Here is a 27,361-nt window from a genome sequence, read left to right as displayed (position 1 = left end):
TTTATCTATAAAAAAAAACAAAGTTCAAAAATACTACTTATCTGACTGGACTATTTAAAGGAATAATTGAGTTAATACTTACAAAGCTTTTACAAATTTTTAAAAAAATTATATGATCCCATACTCCCATCCAGGATAACAAGAACCACAAGTTGCATGAGAATTTAAGTTCCTCCACTTTCGGCTCCTTTATCCCTTATTAGAATAGTGCTTTGTCAACATGAGCACATTACGTTAGCAGATTTGAGCTTTGCCAGAAAGGTGTTTGTATCTAATTTCAAATTATGAATTCCTGAACATTGGATGATGTACCATGCTGCTGTACACTCAGGGGCCCTTTCGAGTGTTGGGCTTGAGAGTCATAAGGAACTCTGGCCTGCGTATGTCTGAGTTTTGACAGCCAAGGAGCCGCTGAGAAAGTTATTGGTATTGAGAAAAAGGGAGGTTAAGTCACCCTGGGGGAAAAAAAAAAACTGAATTGGAGAGCTGCCTACATTTCACTCTGCTGCCTCTGGAAGAGGTGTGTTATCTAAAGTGCTTCCATCATGAATAATGACGGAGAAACTGCCTTTACTCTCCGACTACTGTACTTTCAGGCAGAAATCCATGGGCTGGTGCCCACGGCATCTATCTGGAACTTGGTTATCACACACGTTTAGAGCAACCAGTACTCAGCGTGAAAGGCAGTGAAAGGGAGGGGCCGTGACACTTCGGGTGAGCAGCGTTTCTAAGGTCAGACCCAACCCAACCCCCCCTACTTTTTTCGCTGCTGGTTCTTCTGGTCATTTCGGAAGTCGGCTACCTTTGTTTACATGTTGAGCTAGGCTCAGCACTAGAAAGCGTTAGTGCTTTCTAAAAAAGAGAAGACTCTTGCGTTTATAGACAGTGCCGGGGGAGCAAAGTTCCTTCTCCTGGGCAGGGGAGGGTGCCTCTCCTGCAACACGTGCCGGTGGTGGCAACATCTCTGAATCTCACAGAGGCAGCTTAAGTGAGGGAGAGGTTCGGGGGAAGGCGAGGAGGGTGGTGTGGGGCAAGCAAGCAAAGTGCGGAAGCTGTATGGGGATTCTTCTAGAAAGTGGGGTGGGAAAGGAGCTAGGGAGGGCGTGTGGAGGGAAGGGATCTGTGTCAGAACGTGCGTGTGAGCGGATACAAAACCCGAGAGAGGCGTGAGCAGCGCTGTGTGTGCGAGCGGGAGCGAGGGGCGCCGGCTCTGGGTGTGTGCGCCTGGGTGAGTGACACCGAGGGGCGGGCTGGCCGGCTGGCCGGCGGGCGGGAGCAGCCTGCGAGGGGCGGGAGTGTCCCTGCGTGGAGCGGGCCGACCCGGAGTTGTGTCAGTGAAGGAATCTAGCCCGGGGGCCGAGCCGGCTGCGCCCTCCGCCGCGAGCGCCGGCAGCGCGGGGCTAGCTCCGGACGGCGCGCGGCCCAGGCAGCGGCTCCTGCTCGGCCCGCCCTCCGCGCCGCAGGGGCCGCCACCGCCGCCGCGCCTCCCCCTGGCAACCGCGCCCCCGATCCCCGTCCCCGATCCGGGACGGAGAGGCCGGCGCTCGGCACAGAGGTAAGCCCGGGATCTCCGGCCGCCGCCGCCTCCCGGGACCCACTCCCCGCCCGCCCTCCGGGCTCGGGCCGGGACGCGGCGGGGCCTGCGCAGCCGGGACGGTGGCTGAGCCCGGGCCGCGCGATCCGCAGCCTGAGTCGCCCAGCCCCCGCCGCCTCCCGGGGCGCTGGGTGTGGCCCCCGCTCGGCGCCGACGCGGGCTGGCCGCGCGGACCGGACGCGGAGGTCGCCGTCCTGCCTTTCTCGGGCCGGCACTGGCGAGCGAGCCGGCGGGCGGGAGGAGGCGCTGGGTGCGGCGCACATTCGCGCGCCCAGGGCGAGCGTGTGGCGGCGGCGCTCCGACGTGGACCCGCCCGCCCCGGATCTGAATCGGCCGCGGTCCCTCGCCTGCCCTCCCCTACGCGAGCGCCCCCTTCCACCCGCCGGGCGGACGGAGACCGATCCCCTCCCGCCGCCGCGCTCCTGCTCCGAGCCGCCCCTGCCGGCAGCATCACGCCCTCGATCGCCGTCCGGCCCGGGGGCAGCCGGTCCAAGGAAACCCGCTCCCCTCGGTGCTCGATGGGAGCCGGGTGCGTTGGCTCCCGGAGCGGGTAAACTCGCCGTGGTAGTCCTCAGGGTGACGGGAGCCGATGCCTGGAGACTTGGCCGCGGGACTAAGCTTTCGCGTTGCCGCGACTGGGCGGGCGGACCCGGAGTCGGCCGACGTTGGCCAGCGCTCGAGACAGCCGTGGTTCCAGAGATGCGAGAGGGTCTTCCCGCTCTATGCCCACTCCCGACTTTTCCGTGCCTCGGAATATCGGTCCCGCTTGCTCGCACTCTGTTTGGTGATTAATACTGCAGACGTGGGAGATGAGGGTTGAGACTTTTACCTGGACAGGGATGCGACTGAAACCTCCTATCTTGTCAGCTTGAGGTTTCCACCTCTTAGGGGGTTGGTGTGTGTGTTTGTGAACTTCCTGAGCTTTTGATTCCCAGTAGTCCGGGTTTTAGCAAATGCCAAGATTTTGGAGCCCTGACATTTTAAAGATTCTTTCTGTGCAGCATTTTCCTTTGAGTGAGCTAAAAAATCTGTAGCTTGAGAACTAGGGAAAAACCTTGAACTTCAAACACAGCCTCTTTCATGAAATGTTATGTGCAATATTTTTTACTTGCTTATTTAATTAAAAAAATTTATATTAAAAACTTTTACCAATCCTCTCGCACATGAGAAAAAAATGACTCAAATTTTAGAACCTATGCAGAAGAAGAGCTTTATGCCACTATTTAAAAGAGTAGGGTCGTGTGACCTTTATGACTGGTTTAGTTTGTCCTAAAAGAACGATTCATTGCCGCATCTGATTGATTTTGTTTTCTAGAGATTAAGCAGATGTGTAATATGGCAGAGAGAAGAGACAGGAAGTCAGAATTGCTTCATTCTGAAAAAAGAAAAAAATATTATCCAAGTAACAAATCCATTTACTTTGAAATATACTCTGAAATGAAGTCTCCAGTCGCTTTTTGTATTTGATTGGCCTTTATAAAATTATATCAACTAAAATGCAGCGGGTTGTATAGATGGGGTAGGTTTTTTATCAGGTAATTGTAGTATTTAAAAAAAATACCTGTGTATGAAAATATTTGTTCGATCTCTAACTAGGGGAAAATCAACTTTGGGAATGATTTTCTATTTGGACAAGGCAAATGCTGCTGCAGTCTCTAATTAGAGTTTTGGATTAAACTCAAGCTTTGTTAAAAACTATTTTATGGAGCAGCAGAACAAAAAATATGTCCAATTCTTTATCTGTGTGTGGCTTTAAACACATATGCGCGCGCACACACACACGACGAGCTCCAAAGGATAATTTGCATAAAAATACAATCACTTGAATGCAGACAATATCTAAGAGGATGGTTAGGGAAAAAAAAACAAACCGAAACTCAACATCAGGGAAAGGAGTATATTAATTGGCAATTTTCTTTCTTTAATCCTTGCCTGTGAAAATATTAAATACTTTTCTAGGAATCAATTTAAAGTACTTACTAAGTCAAAATGTTCAAGACTCCTTTTGTATTCATTTTGGTTTAGGGAGCCCCCTAATGAAAGTCTACAATTGACTCTTGCTGTGCTTGCCTGATTTTCAAGTGGGCTTTGTGGGGATAGATTTCTGTGGGCTTGTGAGGCTGCTCAGCCAATCTCTGTAACGATCAGGAAAAGAAAATGCTTAGGCCACACCATTGCAGTCTTTGATTCTCTGCCAATAGGAAGCATCTCAAAGACCTACTTTGCCATGCAGATGGAAATACTTTCCATCAGAAGTCAAGCTTTAGAAATGTTTCATTTTTGGTTCTAAGTTTTATCAGTTTCTCTGTCTCTGATGATAGAATTGTACTGTTATCGATGAATATTCATTTATGGCTTTTGTGTTGAAGGCTCCTAGGTGATCTTCATCCTGTTACCTGTGTTATCTTTACACAGCTTTAGTCAGCATCTTATGAGGCAGGACAAAAACTTCGGGTTACTGTTTGATGGATAAGTGGAAGAAGTTGAGATTGCTCGTGGTATGATCTAAACGGCAACCATGTGTCTCCCCATGTGATTATAGAGTGGAGTGGGTTTTGTGTGACATGGATACTGCCTGCTCACTGCTCCCTTGTGCTTCTTCACTAGTCATCTTCTGTAGACCCTTCACTGTTATTTAAAGGTGGTAATTGAATCAGATGGCTGTTACAATGTCTGTACCCAGAACAGTTGCTTTCACAAGCATGACACAGGACATGACGGCAGCTGCATAATATGGGCAGATTTAAGTGATGGAGTCTGTTTATTGATCACTGAATGATTGTGCATAATTTAGCCAATCAATTCATTCCATCACTGTTCTGTCTTAGTGTGTAATCACACAATTAAAATGTGATTTTCATGACACAAACAGTTAAAAAACACCAGTACACATAATTATAGAACAAAAACAAACCTTTCTTTTTTTTCTTCCTTTTTTTTTTGAAGTAGTCTGCTGTGAAGGTGTTATTTCCTTGACACATCAAAATGGCTAATTTGGAGTTGTGACGCTTGTTATGTAAATAGGCCATATGTTGAATTTCTACAGAAGTTTATTCATTCAATGCTGTGATAATGGATAGGGTCCCCTAAGTACCATAGCTAAGAAAAATAGCCCGTGAAGATGCATTTCTACTGTGTATATCATTCCCATTATTTTTGTTTAACAGCTAGTGTTTTTATTTTCTAATAAAAATATTCTTAAATGTGATGTTTTCATCTGTCCTTATATGTACCAATCATTGTAGTCCTGACTCAAACTCTCTTCTCATTTATGCACTTGTTTAATAGTTTTTATGATCGATGCCCTGTAGTTAGGGCAGAAGCTACGTGCCTGATCAACTTTTTATATTTTTCTGCTAAACCTCTTCCTTTCACAATGAGCAGACTTTCCTTTTCTTTATACTGGTAGCGTTTGCTTCATCACTCAGACTCAGACCTAGGAACCATCCTGAGTGAAAGTCGCTCAGTCCTGTCCAACTCTTTTCGACCCCATGGACTATAGAGTCCGTGGGATTCTCCAGGCCAGAATACTGGAATGGGTAGCCGTTCATTTCTTCCCAACCCAGGGATCCAACCCAGGTCTCCCACATTGCAGGAGGATTCTTTACCAGCTGAGCCACCAGGGAAGCCCAAGTGGGCACCACATCTTGTCAACTCTTCCTTTGTAAGAGTTTCTCCGAGCCAGCCCTGACATTTCCTCACTGCCTCCCCCAGTAGCCGAGACCCTCGGCCATCACTGTTCTAGGATGATTACAGTCAGCTACATCCTGTATCTCTGTAATTGAGTTCTCCTGATGTTTCGCATTTCATCTTATCAATGTTCCTAAAACTCTGCTCTTTAGAATTCTTATCCAAGGATTGTCTCACAAGAAGACTGAATTGAACTTAGGTTTGTCTGATTCCAAAATTGGTACTCTTTTCACTCGTTCAAATATTTATTATGCCTTTTACCCACCACATTTGGTCCAACCTCTCAACCTGGTTTAAATGTACCTGCTGCTGCTGCTGCTGCTAAGTTGCATCAGCCGTGTCCGACTCTGTGCGACCCCATAGACGGCAGCCCAACAGACTCCTCTGTCCCTGGGATTCTCCAGGCAAGAATACTGGAGTGGGTTGCTATTTCCTTCTCCAGTGCATGAAAGGGAAAAGTGAAAGTGAAGTCGCTCAGTCGTTTCTGACTCTTAGCGACCCCATCGACTGTAGCCTACCAGGCTCCTCCATCCATGGGATTCTCCAGGCAAGAGTACTGGAGTGGGGTGCCATTGCCTTCTCTGTTAATGTATCTGACTCTTGCTCACATTTTACTTACCAATTTTATTTCCTATTTTTCTAACATGTAGCTTCTATTCCTACTAATTGAATCTCACTGCCCTTCTAATTGGAGAAGGCAGTGGCAACCCACTCCAGTACTCTTGCCTGGAAAATCCCATGGACATAGGCAGAGGAGCCTGGTAGGCTACTGTCCATGGGGTCTCGAAGAATCTGATACAACTGAGCAACTTCACTTTCACTTTCATGAGTTGGAGAAGGAAATGGCACCCCACTCCAGTGTTCTTGCCTGGAGAATCCCAGGGATGGGGGAGCCTGCTGGGCTGCTATCTATGGGGTGGCAGAGTCGGACACGACTGACACGACTTAGCAGCAGCAGCAGCAGCCCTTCTAATTTGTTCGTGCTCTCTGTTTTAGAATGCCTTTTCCTTTTTCTTCTGACCTAAGCACAATCTCCAGGTTAAGTCCACCTGCCCTAATCATGTTACTCTCCTTAGCTTCTTCTTCTACCCTTTTGCCTGCATCATTCTTTAGAACACTCTTATATACTCTCTCTTATACTCCCTTATACCATTGTGTTCTTGATTCTTGCTTTCCCAGCTAGACTGCAAGTCCTCAGAGGGCACTGATGGACCTTGTATGCTGTCTTTGAACCATCTACAAGCCTTGGGCACAGCACACCCTTGATAAGTAGACCTGTAGAATCAATAAATTAGAAAGGTGATTTTTTTTGTTGTTTTTTTAAAAGATGGGCTTTGATATTGCCTATGTACTGCTCATCATTGTGTCTTCAGAGCCTAATTTGCAGCTTGACACCTAGTCATGACCTCAATAAATGTTTGTTAATGTAGAAATTAATGTTGACATTGGATGAAAGGGACCAGCATTTGAAGAAGAGTCTGTCAAGGAGTTTTTTCCCGTTTTTTTTTTTTTTCAGTGGTTCTAATAAGTCTCTTCATTCATCAGCTGTGAGGATTCTGAGACCTCGGCATTTTCCAGAGTTGAGATAATGATGGAGGCTGGCAGTTGTGAGTTAGAATTAAGGAGGCTGTCGTTATTTTAAGGTGGAGTGATGGGTCCCATTAGTGAGCACAAGTGAAAGCACTGAGGCCTTATGCCAGTATTTTATACACAGAGTTATCATTTCTATAAATGGGCTTCCCAGGTGGCGCTAGTGGTAAAGAACCTGCCAAAAAAGACGTGGTTTCAGTCCCTGGGTCAGAAAGATCCCCTGGAGGAGGGCACGGCAACCCGCCCCAGTATTCTTGCCTGGAGAATCCTATGAACAGAGGAGCCTGCCGGGCTACCGTCCATAGGGTTGCAAGGAATTGGACACAACTGAAGCAGCTTAACATGCATGCATGTATTTCTATAAATATTCAGACTAATCGGCTCTAAGGGCTTCCTGGGTGGCTCAGTGGTACAGAATCTGCCTGTGAAGCAGGAGACGTGGATTCCATCCCTGGGTCGGGAAGATTCCCTGGAGAAGAAAATGGCAACCCGCTCCAGTATTCTTGCCCAGGAAATCCCGTGGACAGAGGAGCCTGGCGGGCTACAGTCCAAGGGGTCACAAAGAATCGGACACAACTTAGTGACTAAACAACAGCAACAACAGTTGCAGAGCAACCCAATCGTTTCATTTAAAAGCTTCTTGAACATTAAAAAAAAAAAAATCTGGGAATCCATCTAGGGATGAAAAGCGAGGTAGGGAAAAATTGCCACACCCATTCTGCTGTATCAGGACAAAGTTCAGTTCTTTCAACTTTTAATAAGACTCACTTTGTACAAGGCCCTGTTTCTACCGGGAAGGAGTTTATAGTTCAGCAGGAGAAAGAACATATGCATCCCAGAAACAAAGGTCTAAGAGAGCTCAGAAGGGAAAATTTCCTTCTGCTTGGGGAGTGGTGAGGGCCTTCCAAGAGTGACGGTTGTTTGAGCTGATTATTGAAAGGCTTCGGGTGAGATTTCAGTAACTATATTGGGAATATAGCGGTGGGGAAAGGGCCACAGCATTGGGAGGAGCACAGGGCAGGCATCCCAGGGTTTTTTGACTCTAACATCAGTCCTCTTATATATTTTACTACCACTACACAGAAGCTGAAATGCTTCTAGGACCCTCCTGGGTAGTAGGAATGAAACTTAAAGGATATACGAATACCTGCAACTGTTACTTTTGGTGCCAAGTGCTGAACTGACCATGACATAAAGCGCAAAATAAAGCTTGTAAGGATTATAATTGGTGTGTTTCTGGGTAGCATCCAGCTTGCCTAGAATTCCTGAAAAAGATTCTTGCAACGTGGAAATACCACCGAAGGCTGAAACTTTCTTAGTAATGTAAACAGGTCAGCCCTGATCGTGGTCCTAAGTAACCAGGCATCTGTGGGACACTGCGATCCTAGCAGAGCATGAATAAACAGCTGCATGAGTAAACATGCTGTTATGTAGTTCCCAGGTTCTGATTCTGACCCCATGGATTATGAAGCTAGGACAGATGGGTATGCGTTTCAGGGAGACAGATTTGGGGTCAGGATAAGGAAGATGGTCCTGTAATGGATCGAGCTATTTCACGAGGTGATAAGACTCTGTGACTAAATGTATTCAGGCATGGGCTATACCAGGCAATGTCTACGTACATGCATTAGCTCCATCTTTCCTCAAATCAGTGCTATTGCCACCTCCCACCTCATTTTACCGATGGGCCATCCTGAAGCCTAGAAAGGCTGAGTGGTGAGTACATTACAGAGCAGGTGTCAACCCTGGCAGTTTGAAAGCAGAGACTGAATATGTACTGGAAGAGGAAAGGGGGCCTCAGATGACCACTAAGATTTTTAAGGACGCTTCCTCACGCTAGGATCGAGTCTTAATTCTCCTTTGGGGATCAAGATGCTAATTGTTGCCAGGTACTAATTCATCAACAGCAGCACCCAATTCCTATAAATTCAGAACAAAGAGAATGCAGCCATCACCATCATGATGGCTACCACTCACTGATTTAAAACTAACAGCCCTCTTGCAAGGTAGGGATTATGTATCCTTTTAAGGAAGGGGCACCATAGCTCTGCCAAGTTACATAGCTTGATCAAATCTACAGAGTTGATGAGCAGCTTTTTTCTCATATCACCCTTTAAGGTAATGCATGGTGATGATGTCAGACATATTTACCTATCAGTTCAGCATAGACACCAACCATTCAGAGAGGCCACCAGCGATACACAACACTGTGATTCTTCTCAGAGATGGGAGTCCCTTGAGGTCCTGTTGAGGCAAGGTCTGAAGGGATTCGAAAGCTTGGTAGTTCACCAAGACGACACATCTGGAGTTCCAGAAAACTGTAACACCTTCTTTTTATGTTCAGCATTTATCTGATTTTACACATCAGACGTCTTAGGGATTCCCAGTGACACTAGTGGTAAAGAACCCACCTGCCAATTCGGGAGACGTAAGGGACGCAAGTTCAATCCCTAGGTTGGGAAGATCTCCTGAAGAAGGGAATGGCAACCCACTCCAGTATTCTTGCCTGGAGAATTCCATGGACAGAGGAGCTTGGTGAGCTATACGCAAAGAGTCAGACACAACTGAGCAACTAACACACACACACACACTATAATTGTATTTCACACAGATTTCTGAATAAAGAAAAGTAGTTTCACAATGGCACTTTTGTGTCTTCCTTGTAAATGTGTCTTCCTCACTCCTTTTCTTGCTTTTACTTTGCTGTACTCTGAGGCCCATCTGTCTGGACACTATCCCCTCTTTCTTCCTCAGGTGTCTCTTTCCATCATCTCTCTTTCCCTCAGGGTCTCAACCAGCCTTCATTTTTGTCTCATAAGCATTCATAAATCTTTCTCATTCTTTAATAACAAGAGATGTCAAACAAAACCCTCGTGGTCCCTTCCTTGTGAGTCTGGTCGTGTTCCATCTCCCTCCGTGGTCGGAGGAGGCATCTCTTTGAAGAACAGGTCCTCACGCATCACCTTCCCTGCCCCAGCTCCCCTCTCTTCTCCACCCTCTACAGCCCTGTCCTCTTGTAACAGCCGCCTCTGTGCTTCAAACCGCCAGACCCGTGGCCCAGGATTCTCCTATAATTCTTGCCCTGTGCACTGCCTCTGGTGTTGCTGATCTCTCCACCTTGAAACCTTGCCCACCTGTTTTCTAAGTCATTCCTCTCCTGATTTCTTTGCTGTTGCCCAGCTGCTCTGTACTAGAGTTCTCTGCAGGCTCCTCTTCTCCCAGACCTCAGCACTCTTAAAGGTTCATCCTTCAACCCTTTCTGCTCACCTACTCCTTTATTCTGTTCCCACCTATAGCTGTCGATTCCTCAGTCTGCAACTCCGACCGTGAACTCTCCTGATACCTGTGCCAGGCATCTTAAACTGAGTTCAGACTCTGCTTCTACAGCCAGCCTACTCCTTCTGTGTTCTCTACCTCGGCGAATGAAGCCATTTGATCAGTTTTAAAATCTGGGAGTTGGTACAGGATCCTCTCTCTTACTCAACCCCTATTCTTCATTGATAACTCAGCCATGTAAAAACTATCTTCTGAAACCCTTAATTCTGCCCTCACCTCTCCAGGCCATTACCTCCACAGCTGCCTTGGTTCAAGCCCTCATCACTCTCTCGAGGGTTACTGCAGTAGCTTTGTAACTGGTCTCGCTGCCTTGTCTGGCCTGCTTCCAATCCCTTCCCCACACTGCCGCCTTTCTAAAAGGCAAATTTGATCACGGACTCTCTGCTGCTTAAAATCCTTCTGCAGAGTCACTGCTCCTCCAGGATAAAAATCTAAGCTCCCTAGCCTGGCACAAAAGCTCTTTTGTGATCTGGCTCTCCCTTCGGGTGTGTATCAAAGTCTTCCCTAATGATCCTGGTCCCCACTGACTACCCTTGCCCATAGCATCCCTCCTAAAGGAAATGAGTTGTTACAGGAGAGAAATGAGAGGAGGTATGGGAACAGAGAAGAGATTACAGGGCTGTGGTGTCCTGTACCATGACCACTAGCTGCCTGTGGCTGCTGAGCACTTGAAACACACCTGGTCCAAACAGAGATATGAGTGAAATACATCACGGATTCAAACTCAGCATGCAAAAAAAGAGCGTAAAATAGCTCATTATCAAATTTTAATATTGATCCCATGTTAAAACAGTAACATTTCGAATATAGTAGGTTGAATAAAGCATTATTAAAGCTAATTTCTTTTTATTTTATTTTTTAACATGGCTACTAGGAAATCGTAAACTACCTGTGTTTGGCTTCCCTGGTGGCTCAGATGTTAAAGAGTCTGCCTGCAATGCAGGCATCCCTGGGTCAGGAAGATGACCTGGAGAAGGAAATGGCAACCCACTCCAGCATTCTTACCTGGAGAATCCCGTGGACAGAGGAGCCTGGCAGGCTACAGTCCATGGGGTGGCAAAGAGTCGGACATGACTGAACAACTAACACTTCCACACCTTCACTGTGTGGCTTGCATAGTAGTGCTATTGGACAGCACCAGTGGAGGACAACTCCTTGCTCCCAGGAGATACATCTTGTTTGAACCACTCCCAAAAGCTTTCTGAATGATTAAGTCAACCCTACAGGTGTAGAGAAGCAGCAGTTGCTCCATTTCGTAAATCCAGAGATACTAAGTTGGTATAGATGGACCGTGCTGCAGTCCATGGGGTCGCAAAGAGTCAGACACGACTGAGCGACTGAACTGAACTGAACTGAGATATTAAATGCTTTAGATAAGATTCAGTTTCACAGAGACAGATTATGAAAATTGCAGCAGGGAGCCCCTCGTACCACGTGTTCAGGGCTGAAATCCCAAGTCAGGCACACCTGTCTCCCCCGACCCACCCAGGCTCCCTCGGGAGAGGGAAGCAGGGAGACTGTGTTGGAGGGAGGCTTGAGGTAGATAGGAGGAGCAAGGGCAGGGCAAGAGGCGCCCACTCCCAGGAAGCCTCCTGCTCGTAAGGTGCAGACAGAACACCAGGAGCTACGACCTCTGAGATCCCCCATCCTGCCGTGGATCCCTCCCCAGTGTTGAGTCTCAATAATATGTCCATGATGAAGCCACTGTGCATCAAACAAAATGACCTGCCTAACAGCTGGTAAGTTCTCCTCAGTTGTGCCTTAGGATACTGGGGGCAACAGTCTGTGGATCATTTGGCCTAAAAGGCTTGGAGTAAGGTATAGAGCTGTCACAAGGACCCGGAAGATAATATGTCCTAAGAGATACGCAGAGCTTTCTGTCTTCAAGTGGAAAAGCCAAACAGTGATAGAAAAGCAGAACTTATCAGGTTGGCGCCAGGAGAAACGTGAAGGTAAAGAGAAGAAGCCATGACTCTTAAGGGAAAAGTCCCCTGGAATCCCTTGCCGGTGAGGCTGATAGGCAGTGGGCCTCAGCGCTTGTATTCTGGTGGTTTGCATGCTGTGTTCTGTGGAACCCCTCAGTTCTAATAAGAATGCCCTGGGCAGTTGTTCTGACTTGCCTTTGTATATCAGGCATTAGTATAAGATTCTGGTAGGGGGGAAGGCGGTTGTGTTAAAAGTTTGAAAGTCATACTGTACAGAGACGGGCCTGAGAAAGTGGTGACCACCCAGGTGTGGTGACTGCTCTCCCACTGGCCACATCTGGGACCAGTTCGGGCCCTTGGCAGGGGCTCCAGCTCCTTTCCATCTGAAGCTGAGTGACTCTCCATTGGACTGACCGTGCCGCCTGCCTCCCCTTACCCGGGAAGCCAGAACCGTCTCATTCTCGGGTACTGAATTTCCACTTTGCACCCCAGGTTCTCTCTCACATTCCCAAGTCCTCACTTTGAGTTCTTGTGTAGGAATCCCAAATTGCCTTTGGTAAGGGTCCCATCACTTACCTCCAAGCTTTCTTAAGCCGATAGTCTTGCCTCTGAGCTACAAGCCCTATATAGTAAGTGCCTGCTGCTCCATTTCAAGCTTCTTCAAAACTGACTCCTGCCAGCAAAGGGCCAGAAACTTAGTCTGGCTGCCCTGCTGGTCTCTGTGGTCCCATTTGTACCATAGATGCAATTTGGGAAGAGAAGGGGAAGGCAAGTGTAGGCTGATTTTCCTAAATTATGGTATGTCTGCTTCTTTGTTCCCTGCGGGAAAGTTGGTCTTACATGTAGACTAGAAAGGTAGCTGCTGCCTTTATAATGGTGTGATTTCAGAATTCATTCTACTTAAAAGAGCTTTTCAAATATCAATACTTACTCTTCCTTGCTCTCTAATATGCAAAAGCCTGCATTGTAAAAGCTCTGTTTTCTTTCCCAAGACCGATATGGTTTGGAAGAGAAAGAGAGCAAATTTGATGCTTGGAAAGCCTAGTTTTGACTCATGTAATTGACTGGATGTAATGAACTTGAGCCAATTACTTGATCTTCCTGAAGATTAATTTTTCTGAACCTCAGTTTTCTCATTTATGAAGTGAAATTAATAATACCTACTTGCTTTGTTACGATTTTTTTTATGACTAAATAAGGTATAAAGTGCCCAGCAGCAGGGCCTAAAATGCAATGCTAAGGAAGTGGCAACTTATCAGATTTTACAGACCCTTTCCTGAGACTGATAAGGAAGAAGATAAGAAATCTGGGTCTAGAGACCCAGAATTCAGCCATCCCTGGGTGAAAAAGGATCAGAAGGAAGTTGCCTTCACATTTTTGCTTAAGGCCAGTCCTGCCTAATGGTTTGCGTTTGTGAAAATATTCATCTGGGATTATGAATGCAGCATGAAGCTATGGGGGAAAAAAAAAAGACATGTTTACATCCTCTGCCAGGATAATATAAGAATAAACAAAGCAAGTTTTTGAATCTCTGAATAGTCAGGTGCACTGCCATCAAAATAAACTTTTATTTCTATTCTTTGCTGATAAATTATAGATAAAGGAAGCCACTAAAATAACCCAGAAAAGAAAGATTCATATACAAATTAGATACCAGGGACAGGCTTCACACTTTGTTGGAGCCATTCTTTCCTTAACTGTGGGTGTTTGGGAAGTTCTTTTATTTGTCACCTTTGTTGCTGACAAAAAGAGAGAGAAAGCTTTAGTATACTCAGGAGAGAATGGTTTTGATTGGAGGCGTGTTGTTCTCAGTGTGGGTTAACTTTCCTATATTGTAGTGATTGCTAATACATAACTGAGGAAACCTGTAAACAGAGCTGGTTCTGACATACTGCCGCTTCTAACTGACCTGTGTTTATTATAGGAATGGGGGCAGTCCTATAATTTTTAAAGGGGAAAGTGGAAGATGTTATGCTGGCTACTGTGACTGCTAGTGTCCTCATCCAGAAGGTCTTTGTCCTTTTTCCTGTGTTTATCCTGTGAAGTCTAAATGATGGACTGGACTCAGTGCATGCAGGGGCTGTCAATGGCTTCCTGGGCGCTTGATGCAATTGATCGCTCCATGGTGATACTAGAGCATCAGTGGAGTGTCATATTCAACCCATGAACACTCACAAAGAGAGTATAAACCCGCTACCTTTAATGCTGTTAAAAATAATAGCATTAAAAATATTATTTAGTGTTAGTTTGTGACATTAACATATAAACTCATTTATTGTTCTACTAGTCTTGGAATAAGAACTGTTGCAGTGGGCGGTATCAACTGAGGTGGTCAGGACAACATTAATTTATCGTTTCCAAACCTTGGTAAGATTTTACCTTCTGAATCTTCTGGATTGTCTGTGGTTATTTCTCATTTTTTAAGGCGAGGCATATTTAGCTGTTCCTTATGGAAATGCACTAGAAGTATCTTCATGAAGGTTGATGAAAATTGTTCCTTTTTTTGCAAATCATTTTTTCTCTCTATCAAGACATTTTTGGATTCTAACTTTTAAAAATTTAATCTCTCAGTGGTACATCTTTCACCTGTTTGTCAATTATACTTTTGAGGAAGGTGTTTCCTTTGTCATTGATAAAATGTGGACCAAGACAGTCCAAAGACAGAGTTCTGTGACTTTCTCCAAGAGACTTCTTGACATCCATACATGAATTGTTAGCTGTGTTTTGTTGGTTTGTTTCTTTGAAAGAGTTTGATCATCTTGCACTTGGATTTATTTTCTTGCCCCCAAGCTCTCTTTAAGAGGATACAGCCAGGAAAGACTTAATCAGATGCCTTAGTGATACCATCATTATTGATCCACTTACTGCCAATCATAGAACCTGTATTATGAAATGTAATGAGATTAATTTGGAGTAGCTTGTAGATTGCATACATTTTTCTTTAGAAAAGTTTACTCAAGAGCATATGTAAATGACCCTATTTTTTATTTATTTTTAGAAAATAATTTTGTAAAGTAAACTGATACTTCACCTCTAACTTCAACTCATATGAGCTTGTTTGGTTCAAAGGAATTGCTTTCTTGTGTATCACTCAGTTCCCTTTATGGAATCATTGCTTTGAAAACTAATTGGTGGTGGGATGGGAAATCAGACCTTGGGTATCCCTCCAGCACATCATTATACTCACTCCTCCTGGGACAGGCAGGAATCACACTGAGGCACGTCCGCACAGCGTGCTGGCATCTATCTATGTCAGTGGCTCCACGACAGCTTCACTAACTGTGACCACGACAGAGAATACACTGATGGCATCGTGTCCCTAACGGATGTGTTTTCTCCAAGTGGAAAATTCTGTATTATTTGAAAAAGTTCCCCACCCCCCGCCACCCACCACACAAGCTCTTTGACTTTTTCATTAATATCAAATGTCAGTTATACAAACAATATTTATGTGCTGTATTTTGTTTCCTTTGTGTACAAAATAGTCTTCTACATGCTTTTTACCTTGGACTCAATGGGAAGAAAAAATAATGTGAAAGAACAGTAGCACTGAGGAATTCAAACCTGCAATAAAAAGAAATAAACTCTTGCTTCCTAGAAATACGGCTCTTTGGTAGTGCTTTATATTTTACAAAATACTTTCAACAAGTTTTTTGTTTTTTTGCAAAAAACTTTTTTTCTGTCTATAAAAATAATTGCATATCATTGAATTTGGAAAAAATACTGAAGTGGGTAAAAGAATTAAAAGTCAGCTAAAATTTCACCACCCAGAGATCATCTTTGTTAGCACCTGGTGTATTTTCTTTTCAGGTATGCATTCATGAGTATGTGCATACATTGTGTGTGTGTGTGTGTGTGTGTGCTTAAATTAGCTTCATGGTGGACCTGAGAAGTTTGTACTGAACAGTCAGTATGACTTAAAAATGCCTTGGAATCAGACAGTGAAATTTTAGACCTGGCTATACTACTTATGTAGTGACTGTAAATTGCTTAAACCATCAAAACTTCCATTTCTACTTCTATAAAATGGGGATAATAGTAGTATGCATCTACTAGGTTTATTGCATAAGAATTAATAAAATAATACATATAAAATACTTAGCATGGTACATGCCTCATAGTAAATGCTCAGTAAGTATGAGCTATTGTTATTATACAGGTTCTCTTGTCTCTTGTCCTCACTTTATTTTCTAGTAGCAATTTCTCTTGTCAAAAAACATTACTTGAGAAGTATTTGGAATGACTGCATATATTTCAATACATGAATATACCTTAATGTAATCATTTCTCTATGCTTAGACCTTTTCCAGTTCTTTGCTGTCACAAAGAGCGCCACAGTTAATATCCTTTACATTCATTTCTGTGCATAGACAACAAAATGAATTACTAATGGCATTTTACAGAGAGGCAGAAAAAAACGAACAATTGTTTAGTATCTGCTAATGTGCCAGGTGATATGCTAGGGATTTTTTTTAATCTCAAAATTCTCATTTAACTCTTCCATAACCCTGTTGAGGTACATCTGTTACCCCAGTTTTTGGATGAAAAACCTCTGATGGGAGACAGGCAGCTTGCCCAAGGTCACAGAGACAGTGGTGGTGGAGATGGTGTTTGAAGCCAGCTGTCTGATTTCAAAGCTTAAGCCTTTCCATTCTGGCAGGCAGCTCGTGCCTATCTGTTTAAGGCTGGCGGGATGAATAGTTACCATTGTGTTTTTCACGAAATGTCACTTGGTGCCACATAAAAGATAGGACACTTGGCTGGAACTCTGAGCTTGCTCAATATAGCACCTCCCATGTGCATATGTTCTTATATGTTTTGGAATCAAGCCTCATTAAAATAAAGTGTTAACTAAAGGAAATAAAACATTGGTATGATAATTTGATGAAAGCAAACCTTGAAGAAAGCATTTATTTAGTCAAAAAATACAGAAATCGTCTTTGTTTTAGTTGGATGGGCTAGGCCGGAATTGCTTACCTCCCTAGCAATCTGAGTATTTCACACACATCAGTATAGGAATTAAACAATAACAGCCAAAGTAAATGGATGCTGTCAAAAGGGATTATAAGTTTCATTACTTGTATATTAAGGGTTGAAAGGAAAAATCTTTAGCCTTCATTGTAAGATGATATATCAGGAAAGAGCCAAAACAATTGCTATAGGTATAAGTATAGGTATAAGGGAGACATAAAAATGCTGGGACAAACCTCCAAAGAATTATTTGGTGAACTGACAGGTTGTCTTTAAAAAGTCAGCCATTCGGAACATGTATCTTGGCAGCTCTCAAATCTGACTTACAATGTGTAGTGTGGCAGTCAATTTTTGTAGGAAAAATGCATAATTAATACGAAGATCAAGGTAGAAAGTATTGCCAGTCAGTACCTAACACACAGTTTCTTAGAACAAAGGAGCAATTGAAGTTGTCTTTTAATAGGGTAATCCTGGCTTGTCATTTTGTAGGTTTCAGTTCTTAGCGAAAAATGAAAGAGAAAAAAATGCCCTGGTAGTAATATTTGATATCTAAGAGGTACTTTGTTGCTGAGTTTATAACCAACTCTTGTCTAGTCAAGAAAGCTACCTTTGGTTTCTGAGTTCTTGAATTTTCATAGCCCTTGAGCTTATACATTCTTGCCTTAAAATTGTCTCAGTTTCCCTTCAGATTATTTTAGTTCTTGCAGGGGAGAAATAATGTCCCTCATAGCCCAAGAACTAAGAAGGTTTTGCATCTTGACACAGCATGACCACCAACTCTGCCAGTGGAGAGTATGTTGCCCATGGTGGTGTAGCAGGTGGGAAGGGCCTGTGAGTTGAGTGTGGGCTCTCTGCACAACTAGTGAGCAGTTACAACTGTGGACAGAGGATGGACTCTGGATCTGCAGACTGGATCTGAGATGTGGCTTCACCGAGCCCTCGGTAGCTGTGTAACGCTGGGATAAGTGCTTTACTGCCTCTGAGCCTTCGCTGCCTCTGCTCTTGCAGGGAGATAATGACTCCTGCACAGTCAAAGGCATAGGGAGGATTAAATGCATTGAGCCAACGAACAGGTTAACTCAAAAGTGCTCTGATGGTTAGCTCCCAAGTTACAAATTAATAGTCACAGGTCCTGCCCCCTAAGGAGAAGCCAGTTTACCATTTTAAATATTTTCAAATATTTGGGAATATTTGTAAAAATATACCATTCCTGGCGCTAACCTCACTTGACTCTCCTGTTTGCTTATACATTTTGCAATAATAAAGGGATAGTCTCCATGCCTGCCCAGGAAGCACCTGGCACCCAAAGAGCATGGCATCTCTCAGAGCTTGAATGCTCAGTCCCATGGCACATCCCTCTGATGGTGGTTCCTTTGAACACAATCTAGACCTTTATAAAAATAGGCATTTAAGTCTGCTGTGTTGTTTCAAGATAGAAGCAAAACTTGTATGTTTGATGCATTATTTTAGCTTTCAATAAAAAAGTTTTATAAAAAAGATACCAGATAGGAAAACATTCCAACAGGGTTGCATTATAAGCAATTATAAGCAGCTCTTTGATTATTAAAGCAATCATTTTGCCAAAGGGGAGATGGAAAGAGAAGTTAGGAATTTTGACACTGGACATCACACACACTTTTCTGAAGTCTCCCGTGGTTCCCCTGCAGCCCTGGTAATGTTGGCAGCAGCTCAGAAACTGCTTCTGTGTCTGGCTGCCAGAGAGTCCATCTCACCCGTGGGACTGCACTTACTCCCTTTCCCTGGGATGTTTCGGGCTAACCTCCCTGCCCTTTTCTGGCCTCCCGGCTGGTCGTGGTGACCCTTTCAGTCTTTTAGAAGGACAGGATTGGTTCATTGGCCACCAGTTTGAGCTCACCTGAATGTGTTTCAGGTCCATAATGACTGAGGTGTCTCTGTGGCATTCCTCAGGGATGAGGGGCAGGGGAGTGGTGTGAGCCAACTGCTAGATGTTTTATACAAACCCCATGAACACTTGGCGGTAGAAGGACTTGCTACCCGGGAATGGCTAACCCTGCTTGCTGTACTCATCTTGAATTGGTTTTGAAATTTTGGTACTCCTTCTATGCGTGTGCCTGCTAAGTTGCTTCAATCATGGCCGACTCTTTGCAAACCTATGGACTGTAGCCCACCAGTCTCCTCTGTCCATGGGATTCTCCAGGCAGGAACACTGGAGTGGGTTGCCGTGCCCTCCTCCAGGAGGTCTTCCCGACCCAGGGGTCCAACCTGCATCTCTTCTCTCTGCTGCATTGGCAGGCGGGCTCTTTACCACCAGCGCCACCTGGGAAGCCGTTTCTCCTTTTATACGGGAAACTATTCTGAATTTCCCTTATTTGCTTTGCTAGTGCATTTCACTCATCTCATTTCTTCATCAGCTATTTCTTGAGTGTCTGCTCTGTACTGGGTACTCTGAGAGGAGCAGAAAGAAATGAAACATTGAAAAGGAGAGAACAGTCCACACCTCAGGTAGAAAGCAAAATATGTCTCCAGGGTTGAGAGAAAGGGAGAAGTTAAGTACGTAATGATTTTTTTTTGAGCTGTATTTTCTATAATAAATTGTGCTACATAAAAATCTATACCAGTGTTCATTTATGTAACAAATCCAATTATAATATGAAAATTCCTGTTATCTGTGACTGAAGCGAACATCATTAGAACACAATTTCAATGCAAAAGAAGACTTTGGACAGTCCCTTGGAGTGAGTTGAAATGGGACTTGACCTCTATATCAAGCTTTTCCTCTATATTGTTCATTTCCACATGTCAACAAATACTTGATTTGATAGTAAAGCCAGTTAAATCAATATTTCTTGCTCTAGTGAAGGTACAGCAACATATATCCAAGGGCAGCGTATCCCTACCAGCCTTATTTTGTTCAGTTTAGTTCAGTGTCTCAGTCGTGTCCAACTCTTTGCGACCCCATGGACTACAGCATGCCAGGCTTCCCTGTCCATCACCACCCACCAGAACTTGCTCAAACGCGTGTCCTTTGAGTCACTGATGCCATTCAACCATCTTGTCCTCTGTTGTCCTCTACTCCTCCCGCCTTCAATCTTTCCCAGCATCAGGATCTTTTCCAATGGGTCAGTTCTTCACATCAGGTGGCGAAAGTATGGACAGCTTCAGCATCAGTCCTTCCAAAGAATATTCAGGACTGATTTCTTTTAGGATTGACCGGTTTGATCTCCTTGCTGTCCAAGGGACTCTCAAGAGTCTTCTCCGATACCACAGTTCAAAGGCATCAATTCTTTGGCACTCAGCTTTCTTTATAGTCCAACTCTTACATCCATACATGACTACTGGCAAAACAGTAGCTTTCAATAGATGGAACTTTGTCTGCAGAGTAATGTCTCTGCTTTTTAATATGCTGTCTAAGTTGGTCATAGCTTTTCTTCCAAGGAGCAAGCATCGTTTAATTTCATGGCTGCAGTCACCATCTGCAGTAATTTTGGAGCCCAAGAAAATAAAGCCTGCCACTGTTTCTGTTGTTTCCCCATCTATTTGCCATGAAGTGATGGGATCAGATGCCATGATCTTAGTTTTTTGAATGTTGAATTTTAAGCTAACTTTTTCACTCTCCTCTTTCACTTTCATCAAGAGGTTCTTTAGTTCTTAGCTTTCTGCTATAAGGATGGTGTTATTTGCATATCTGAGGTTATTGATATTTATACCGGCAATCTTGATTCCCTCTTGTGCTTCCTCCAGCCCAGAGTTTCTCATGATGTACTCTGCACATAAGTTAAATAAGCAGGGTGATAATATACAGCCTTGACATACGCTTTTCCCTATTTCAAACCAGTCTGTTGTTCCATGTCCGGTTCTAACTGTTGCTTCTTGACCTGCATACAGATTTCTCAGGAGGCAGATAAGGTGTTCTGGAATTCCCATCTCTTTCAGAATTTTCCAGTTTGTTGTAATCCACACAGTCAAATGCTTTGGGGTAGTCAATAAAGCAGAAGTCGATGTTTTTCTGGAACTCTCTTGCTTTTTTGATGATCCAACAGATGTTGGCAATTTGATGTCTGGTTCCTCTGCCTTTTCTAAATCCATCTTGAACATATGGAAGTTCACGGTTCATGTACTGTTGAAGCCTGACTTGGAGAGTTTTGAGCATGAATTTGTTAGCATGTGAGATGAGTGCAATTGCACGGTAGTTTGAACATTCTTTGGCATTGCCTTTCTTTGGGATTGGAATGAATCCTGACCTTTTCCAGTCCCGTGGCCACTGCTGAGTTTTCCAAATTTGCTGGCATATTGAATGCGGCACTTTTACAGCATCATCTTTCAGGATCAAATAGCTCAACTGGAATTCTACCACCTCCACTAGCTTTTTTTCATAGTGATGCTTCCAAAAGCCCATTTGACTTCTTTTGTTAAGTACATATATTTTATCATAAACCTACTTGACTGAACTACTTTCACATGAATAGGTTGAAAATAATCCACAAATCTACCGTTTAAAAAAAAACATAGAAAATTTCTGATCTTGTCCCTCATTCTTCATTTAAGCAATCCCAAATTTATTTAGCTCAATTTCATCATAAGGAATGACAATATGGATAAGATCTTAATTGTGATAGCTATGATTTATTTCTCTTTGCTCTAAAGGGTTCACCTGAACACACTGTCCCATCTTCTGTCCCAGTCAGAGGATTTCTGAACATACCCACAAAGTGGCAAATACTAGTGAACCCAAGAGTCTCAGATTGTAGGAATCTAATCATCATGATGGATGGGAGAGTAAGGTGAAAGCCTCTTACTGACTCTTTCTTGGAACTTTTAGTTGTTAGAAGCTTTCTGAAAATTACCTATTAAACCTTCAGTGTTTCCGTAAACAAATGCCCTGAAGCATCAATATAAACATCATCAAATGTATTTACTGTTTTCGGAAAATTGAGTTTCTCTTGCCTGTACTGTGAATAGAAGAGTGACTGTCATTTCTTGGGCTCCTACTCTGTGCTAAGCACTTACAGTATCTCATCTCTCATAGTTAAAATGATGCTTTAATGCATGTATTGTTATTTCCATTTCAGGTTCAGTTTCAACTGCTGAATAACTTATCTGAGGGCACCAAGCTAGAACGGGTATAAGCAGGGATTTGAACCCTAGTTAGTCTGATTCCAAACCCTTATTCCAAACCCTTTTCACTTTTTTCAACAGGGGTCTTGAGAATGAAAAAAAATATTTATTTTAATTGTTAAAGTTACATATGCTCATTATAGGAAGCTTGGAAAGCAGACAAAATGAGAAGAAAAAAAATCACTCATAATTTTTCACCCCAAGGATAATCAGTAGTAAATTTTATTTTTCTTTCTAAGCTAAAGAAAGCTACAATTTATATATCTTAGAGAATATTGTTCTTCAGAGTTGTCATCCTTGAAGTGTATTCATGTTCTCGAACAACAGTTGCCATTGCTTAAAGCATTTTTAGAACCTTTTTCAGAGCCAATTTAGGTACTAAATTCTCTGTAGATTCCCATGCACTGGGTACTTTGGTAGAGACATAGCAAAGATAGTGTATCCATGCCCTAAATACTTGTCAGAATAATACATTTTATATTCTACCTTTTGTGCCTTCTAAAATTATATGCTGCAAATATTTGACCATCCTGTAAAGAATACCATCATTACCCTCTCTAAGAACCATAAACATCTTCTGCCACTTCTGTTGTGGTAGGAGATGGAGTTTACCAAAATGCTACTTCCTCCCATGTCAAAGATTGATGGACATTTTGGGTTATATTTAAAAGTCTTTATTAAAAATTAAATCTATAAATGTTTACTATCTCATTTGACAACTCATGTTATTTATTACAGAATCCACACGACAATCTTTGCCTTTTGTGGTACATAAAGAAAATCAAAGAATTGTTTTTGTCAAAAGTTTGAAAAAGCACATTTTAAAATCAATTTCTTTTTAATGAAAGTGTTATACTCACTGAATGATTTCCCTCCAAGGAGCTTCTGTAAAAGCAAATATATCTTAAGTGTGATGAACTGATCTTTAAATAAAGTCGGTAGCATCTTGTGTCAAAGTAAATGTTTCTCAAAGAAGCAGGCACGCATGAGCACAGACACACACATATGTAAAAGAAAAGATTGCTATCGAAATGACCATTGGTATACTTTATTAAAGTGAAGAAAGTCAAGTAGTTGAAGAAGAAAGTCAAATGCCAGCTGAGTTCTCATCTCTTTGGTTTATTGTACACAACACTGTTGCTTTCAGAAAACAAACCTAACCCTCAACTCAAGCATCTCCCTTATTGTCTGGTTTCTGCCTTTTTTTTCGCATTCTTATCTACCCCATCGGCTTAGCACAGCACCCTCTTTCCAGACTGCTGGGCACATAGGACACCAGGACCCTGGGTCCTAAGATTGGCTCAGAGTTCTTCGGGGCCCCACCCCAAATGGGGGCCCACCGGGCATGCGCAGTTGTCCTAAGGGCTGTGCTCTTCCCTGGTTTTCCAATTGCCAGGATTTCCTGAGACTTCATCAAGCTCTCAGAGCTCATCACAGAGTGTAGGCTTTGTGTTGTGTTGATATCCCGGACACATTCATAGCATTGTGTCTGGCATTGTGTTCACTCAGCGTGTTAGCAAAATGAAGGGTTACAATATATTCTCTCAGAAATGGACTGTTGGAAGGATAAGTTAGTCCGATTGAAAGAGAGTCAGAATAGAATTGTGGATTAGAATCTCAGAGCTTAAAAGAGCCTCTCAGTCAGTCCTCTCACTTAGAGATGAAACCCGGAGCAGTCAGCTGACTTGGAGAAGGTCACCCAGAGAGTTGGCGCCAAGCCAGGCCCAGCATCCGGCGTCCTGAGGTCTTGTCCCGTCCTTCCCGGCTCTCGCTCCTGTCATCTTTCCCTGGTTGTTTCAGGGAGGTTGAGCTGACTTTGCAGGATCAGTGACCAGAGCTTTTGAAGCCCCACGTGGAGCTTAACAGAGCAACGGATGCAGAGGGATTCTCAGGGAAGGCTTGGAGAGATTGTGGACTTAGTGAGTGTTTGCCTGGTTGACTAACCAGCCCAGCAGCTGTCTCTAATGCCTAAGTGGTTACTAGCTGGGCTTGTATGGATATTACAGGCTATCTTTTGGAAAGGAGACTATCATAGAAACAATAATAACTAACATCTATTTGTGATAAATTAGGCAGGATATCCCTGTGGTTTTGAGTCCAGGCCCTGTGGTCAGATGGTCACAGAATCCCAGCTCCATCACTTGTCCTGTATATTTTTATGAGACAGGTGCAACTTTCAGTGCCTCATTTTCTTTATCTGCACAATGCCAGTGGCAAAAGTGATTATCTCAAGAGTTATTGGCTTCCCTGGTGGCTCAGAAGGTAAAGGATCTGCCTGCATTGCAGGAGACCCAGGTTTGATCCCTGGGCTGGGAAGATCTCCTGGAGGAGGGCATGGCAACCTACTCCAGTATTCTTGCTTGGAGAATCCCATGGACAGAGGGCCCTGGCAGGCTACAGTCCATAGAGTGGCAAAGAGTTAGACACCAATGAGCAACTGACACTTTCAGTTTCTTTCAGAGCATTGTAGACTTAACTCATGGAAGCCCTGGAACAATACCAAGCAATAAATGGTAGCTATTGTTATTATTAAAATATCACTGCTGTGAGTAGTAAATTCATTGCACAAATTATATACTATCTGGTCTTGCCAACATCTCTGTGAGGAAGCTGCTATTATTATCCTCCATTTTACAGTTGAGTAGACTGAGGCACAGAGAGGTACCCCACCCGCACAGTTTAAAGTCTCGGGTGAGACAGCCTGAGCTTGGGTGTGAGTGTTAGGAAGATGAGCAGTGTGGCTTTGAAACCTGAGATCTGATTTCCCAAATTTCTTTTTTCCCCCAGAGCACTCCAGACCCTGGCCACTTCCAGGACTATCTGCGTGGATTCCCAGGTAAGCAGAGGTGCTCCCTCCCTTCTGTGTCGTCCTCCTGCCCACATGGCCGGCTGCCTCTGCACCTGTCACTGATTCCCAGGGGTTTTGTCATAGGCTGTCAATCTTCCAGGGTTTTAGCACCAGAGCGCTTATGTATGGGTTCACAAGCTGAAGGGTCAAGTTGCTGGTGCTGGGGTGGGAAGTGGGGCGTGGGGGAGAGGAACAGAGGACCGGAAGCACTGCTATCCCACCCACGTGCACCTTTTCCACCCACCTCACTGTTTCTGTAGTGTAGTTTCATGCACGTAAAATACTTCAAAGTACCAGGGGGAAAAGTCTTTTATAGAGATCCTTGTGTTGTAGAAAGGAATTATGGTTAAGGGTGGCAGGCTCTGGAGCCAAACTACTTGATTTCCCCTCCTTGCGCTGATAACCATGTTTGGTGTTGTTGAAAAGCTTGGTTCTGCGAATCTAGAAGTCTGGTTTGCAATCTTCAGTGTTAACTCAGTGTTGACTTGGAGTGGAAGGACACAGCCTTTTGAGCCAGACAACCTGGCTTGGCATCCTGCTTCTGCTGCCTAGTAACTGTAGTGTTTCTGCATGTCCCTGGCTTCTCTGAGCCTCAGTTTCCTCCTCTCTAATATGGAGCTAATTATACCCCTCTCTGCAAGAGTTGCTGGGATTTTTCTAGCTCATGTGTGTAAAGTGGACTGCATAAGATTGACATTCAATTCAATGGCAATTATTATTCTTAGTTATTGATATTTGAATGGGCTCATCACAAGTATTTTCTGGAGGGGAAAGTATGTATTTTTTTAAAATTCCTCATACTTTCCCTGAAATATTTTCATTTTCTCCACCAGCAGTCTTGCTTGTTTAAAGTAATTTGCTTAGCAAGCCATATATTCGTTGTGAAAAGATCATCTCTGATAGAACCTGTCAAATGATTATAAATTCCAAATTGAAGTAGTCCAAAATAAAGAGGTCTTATTGCACCTGAATGTTCCATGAATATTTAAGTTTGATTCTTTTTCTAAAACCCTGAAACTTCAGGAGTAAGATGACTATAACTTTTTGGAAAAGAGTCACTAACATTGGTGGGAGTTGGTTGTTTTCCATTAATGGAATACAATATTTTACTTCCTCATATCTGAAATCTGAATCACCATAAAAACATTTTCTTTATTGTTGTTCAAAGGGAATTATTATGGAAACTACTGACTGATTTTTCTCTCTCCCTCTCTGTGTCTCACACACACACACACACACACACACACACACACACACACACACACTTCAGTTGTTCTTTCCCTTAGGCAACTGAAGAGTTACTATGTAAATTCTGGCAGCCTTCTCCCCATCAGACAAGCAAGGGCACAATCAATTCCTGTTTTCTTGGAACATACCAAATAATCAGAAACTGATTATTCTGCTTGAAGGCAACAAGCAGCTTGATGGAAAGATGTACCAATTGAAAACAATTCTGATCATATTTTTGTCAGGAGAATGAGATGCCTCCAGCTGTCTGTCACTAATTATATTAGAGGTAGAAAGCAGGAATGTTTTGGCCCGCAAAAGATCACTCTAGTCTCCTGTTGGAACACTAGTTTTACTGGCTGCTTATCCCAGAACAGTGACATTGGGCGTCCATTCTGTAACTCATCTTGCCAATTGGTCACAGTCTGAAACATGTCACATGAGCACACTTAAGGAATTTTCTAATTATAGTTCAAAGGCTTTACTTTTATCTTTTTATGTTCATTCTGCAGACATCACTGATGGAAATGATTTCTCCCTCAGCCTAATCCTATTGCCGGCAGTTACAAAAGAACAGAGAGATGGCAAATGAAACCCACAGTAACTGAAGAGGTGTCCGAATTCAATTAGGAAGCGACCTCTCCCATGTGGATGCATAGGCCATATAAATCCATTTTAATTGTGATCTGTGGTACTTATCTGGTCATGTTTATTTTGGATGCAAGTGCCAAAGCTGGATTTAGACCAGAACGCCAGATCTTCAAGCTCTAATGACTAATTTGGGTATCCATTGAATCCCTTAATTCATTTCTTAATTAGTTCTCCCAGAATTAGAGTTGCTTGGTTATAATCATTTTCACAAAATTTTCCAATAAAAACAAGCATACATAGATTTTTTTTCCCCCCTATGGTTCACACATTTGCTTATGGTGTTAAAGAATTGTTCTTGTTGTTATCAAAATTATAACTGACTATAACAAAACTAACATGTTGCCGGGCAGTAGAATATGAACTGAGGCACCAGGAACTGGTTTTGATTCCCAGCTCAACTATTTACAGCCATGGGATCTGGGCCAAGTTACT

General features: G+C 43.4%; 1 protein-coding gene across 4 annotated transcripts in view; it reads left to right on the top strand.

The window, feature by feature from the left end:
* SPATS2L (spermatogenesis associated serine rich 2 like) overlaps positions 1,118-27,361 on the top strand; it is a 184,013-nt gene continuing 157,769 nt past the window's right edge. The window contains exons 1-2 of one of the 4 annotated variants that reach the window (XM_018061185.1): positions 1,118-1,228; positions 24,991-25,039. The gene's annotated coding sequence lies outside the window, so the exon portion shown is untranslated. Of the gene's footprint in view, positions 1,229-1,320; positions 1,556-24,859; positions 24,865-24,990; positions 25,040-27,361 lie in introns of those variants that run through there. The other 3 variants (XM_018061203.1, XM_018061179.1, XM_018061193.1) reach the window with 3 other exon arrangements.

This window comes from Capra hircus, chromosome 2 (assembly GCF_001704415.2).
Source record: "Capra hircus breed San Clemente chromosome 2, ASM170441v1, whole genome shotgun sequence".
Lineage (NCBI taxonomy): Eukaryota > Metazoa > Chordata > Mammalia > Artiodactyla > Bovidae > Capra > Capra hircus.
This window is presented reverse-complemented; position numbering and strand designations above follow the sequence as displayed.